At 35.6% G+C, this 3,416-nt stretch overlaps 1 pseudogene across 1 annotated transcript; it reads right to left on the minus strand.

Annotated features, from left to right (window-relative positions):
- Positions 1-1,044: 1,044 nt before the first annotated feature.
- On the minus strand, positions 1,045-1,570 carry LOC308510432 (mitochondrial import inner membrane translocase subunit Tim23-like; annotated as a pseudogene). The gene has a single exon. The product of its transcript is annotated as a mitochondrial import inner membrane translocase subunit Tim23-like (transcript).
- Between the last annotated feature and the right edge of the window lie 1,846 nt (positions 1,571-3,416).

Genomic DNA, 3,416 nt, shown 5'->3' on the forward strand with positions numbered 1-3,416 from the left:
GTGTTATGGGAATCATAATAGAACCCAATTTACACTGTTGTTGAATAATACCTAAAATTAAATATGTAAATGGTCTAGTGGCTGGCCCTCAACAAATGTTAACTATATAAAGACAAATGCATCAAAATTTAAACTAATTTTTTAAAGGAGATAAAGCTTAATTAGATGACTAAAGATAACTGAAAGAATTACGAATTGATGCAGTTTGACTTTAGGACTTCATCTGTGAGATTTCTTACTTCAATCCTGTTTCTCTACCCATGATAAATTAAACTTAACAAAAAGTATCTTTTCAGAGTCGACACAAATGAGGCAAAATGATATAGTATAAAGAATATGGACTTTGCAAACATAGTGAGCATAAATCCTAAATTTAATACCAATTTCAATACTGAAGAATTTTAAATTTCATTTAAAATTTCTGAAGTCATTTGAGATTTAAATGTCTTTCTCATAGAGTGAAAGAGATCTTGTTGTATTGTCTCCCAGTGATATTTAAGATTTAAATAAAAAATATATATGAGAGGATGTGTTAGTCATTGTTGTTATTAGTTATAGTCTTCCATTAAAATGAAAATTCAGTATATATCTACTACACAATGTAAACACTAACTTCAAGGTCCTTGAAGTATATTTGTGAATTTGTTTTTCAGGTCAATGATAATTTTGTATGAATTTAATTAACATATACAAACAAAATATTTCTAGTTGTGGGGCTTGCTCAGGAAATTATTGAAGAAAAATTCTACAGTTTAAACTTTTACAGAAAACATTCAGAAAAACTGAGTGTTTAAAAATGATGTAGGATGCATATAATTATGATATTTTGAAACAAAGTTTTGCCTAAATACAGATGTCATTATTTTCAATTTAGAATTAAAATACAAAAATTATTAAAATAACTAAAATGTGATTTAAATTTATATGAGGAGAAATCCAAAAAATATACCCACAAAAGTCACTTCACATGTATATCACAGACGGACTTATAAATTGATCTGGATGACTATTAAAGTGTCTTCTATTCAGAAACTGGCAAAATCTTCAGCGTGACTGTTGGAGCTTGGAGCCTTTCATGTGCTCCCAGGTATTATATAGTGAGTGCACAGAGGCTAATGTGAGTCCTGCTGGGCCACGGTGTACCACCCCTGGAGGACCACCTGTGCATTTATACAACATGCAGGACATGCTCCAGCTGCTGCTGTATGAGGTCATCTTCAGCACCTCTTGTTTTCTCAATGATGACACCAAACGCACTATAGAGAGAAGCCAGAGAACCTAGAGTATTGGCCCAAAGTGCCCCTTGCTTGGTCACCATGTTCAAAATGGTGATGTAGATTTCTTGGTTTGCACCAGGACATGCTCTGGGTTTCCTTCGTCCTAGCCATTGACAGGTCATTGCTCCAAATGCAGCCCCTGTCATACATCCTCCCCTGGTAAAGAAGGCCAGTTCAAATCTGCCCCGGGTTTTACTAGCAACTACAGTGGGTAGAATAAACTCATTTGTATCTTGCATGAGATATCATGGACCCGCATTTGAATAAGGAGACAGAGAGTTCACACCAGTCATCAAGTCACTAGCCAACTCTTTGAGTAACCAGGTCTGCCAAGCTATGAAAAACCCAGCCAATCTCCCTGTGGTTTTGTTGACACTTCCCCGGGCCCTCCAAGGCGTCACAGCAAAGTCAACTTCTCATGGCTGACTCAGGTTGTGGTCATCTCAATGGCCGTGGCTCCTCAGTAACAGCGGGGACACCAGCATTACCACGGACCCAGTCACACACTGACCTTCCGGGCATCTTGCCCCTTAAGCCTTGAACAAAAGTTTTTAAATAAACCTATTTCATTCAAAACTGAGAATCCTAAATGGATTTAATACCATTTTTGAAGATTAAATTCTTCTCTCATTTATAGATTTTTTTGTTAAAATGTTTACAATGGTCTTGTTGCATGTGTTTTATAGTGTTGCATTGACAATACTCTTTTTGTCAATGACTAGAGCTAGATATATGAATATATGAGGTCTGACAACTACATTTGCGAACTTGTTGCAATGATGTTGCTAACCTTTTTTGGTATCAGAGGGATTACTCATTATGAATCTGTACCAACTGAACAAACAGTTAACCAAGTTTACTATTTGGAAGTACTGCAAAAGCTGTGTGAAAAAGTTAGACAACCTGAACTTTTCACCAACAATTCCTGGCTCCTGCATCACGACAATGCACCAGCTCACAAAGCACTGCCTGTGAGGGAGTTTTTAGTCAGTAAACAAAAAATTGTATTGGAACACCCTCCCTACTCACCTGATCTGGTCCTCAGTGACTTCTTTCTTTACTCGAAGATAAAGGAAATATTGAAAGGAAGACGTTTAGGTGACATTCAGAACATTGAGGGTAATATAATGACAGCTCTGATGAAGAAAAATAGTTCCAAAATTGCTTTGAAGGGTGGACTAGGCGCTGACATCTGTGCATAGCTTCCCAAGGGGAGTACTTTGAAGGTGACCTTAGTGATATTCAAGAATAAGGTATGTAGCACTTTTTCTAGGGTGAGTTTGCGAACTTAATTGTCCGACCTCACATGCCTTCAGTAAAATAATTGCCAACAATTTATTAACCTGGAAAAAGTGAGTGTTCCAGAAGATCTGTGCTATATGAAAGATTTTCAAACTCAAATATATAATAAGTTATTTTGAAAAACAGAAAGCATTACCCCATAACATCCCTATGTGCTTTTAACATTTCCAACCTTCTTAAAAAGTGTAGAAAGGTTAAACTTAAAAATAAAATTAGACCACCATAGCTCAGTCATGAATCTTAATGGATTTCATATTTATTTAATCCAAACACCCTTTTGTGAAGCAAATGTTGCTATGAGGTCCAATATTTGCAAATACAAGGTCAGAACTTCTCCAAGAGTATGTGTTTGATTATTTGTGTCCTAAAGATTCCAAGCTTTCCTTTCTTCTTTAAATATCACATATTCATTCATTCATTTATTCATTCATTCATTCAATAAGTACTTTTTGAACACTAACACATGTGGGGATGTGTTCTAGATTCTGAGGCTACAAAGACAAATAAGACACAAAACTTACTCTAAAGTTATCTCAAGGATTTAACAAATATTTATAATAGTCTTACAATATCATGATATGAAATAATTATATCACAAAATAGTATATGCAGTGACCATAACTAATGGAGATAAAGCCTGAGGTGAAGCTTAGAGGTAAGACAATCATTTAATTCATCACCCAACTGGAACACCTAGGAACAAATGGCTTGTTCCAAGACTATCTGAAACTAAGATTTATGATCACTCTATTTAAAAGAGGATTGGATTGTGGGGGATGACAGAAGAGGGGTGGCTAAGGAAGCCTGTGGAATGAACTTACAAATGGACTAAGATGG

The sequence above is a fragment of the Rhinolophus hipposideros genome, assembly GCF_964194185.1.
Source record: "Rhinolophus hipposideros genome assembly, chromosome: 18".
NCBI lineage: Eukaryota > Metazoa > Chordata > Mammalia > Chiroptera > Rhinolophidae > Rhinolophus > Rhinolophus hipposideros.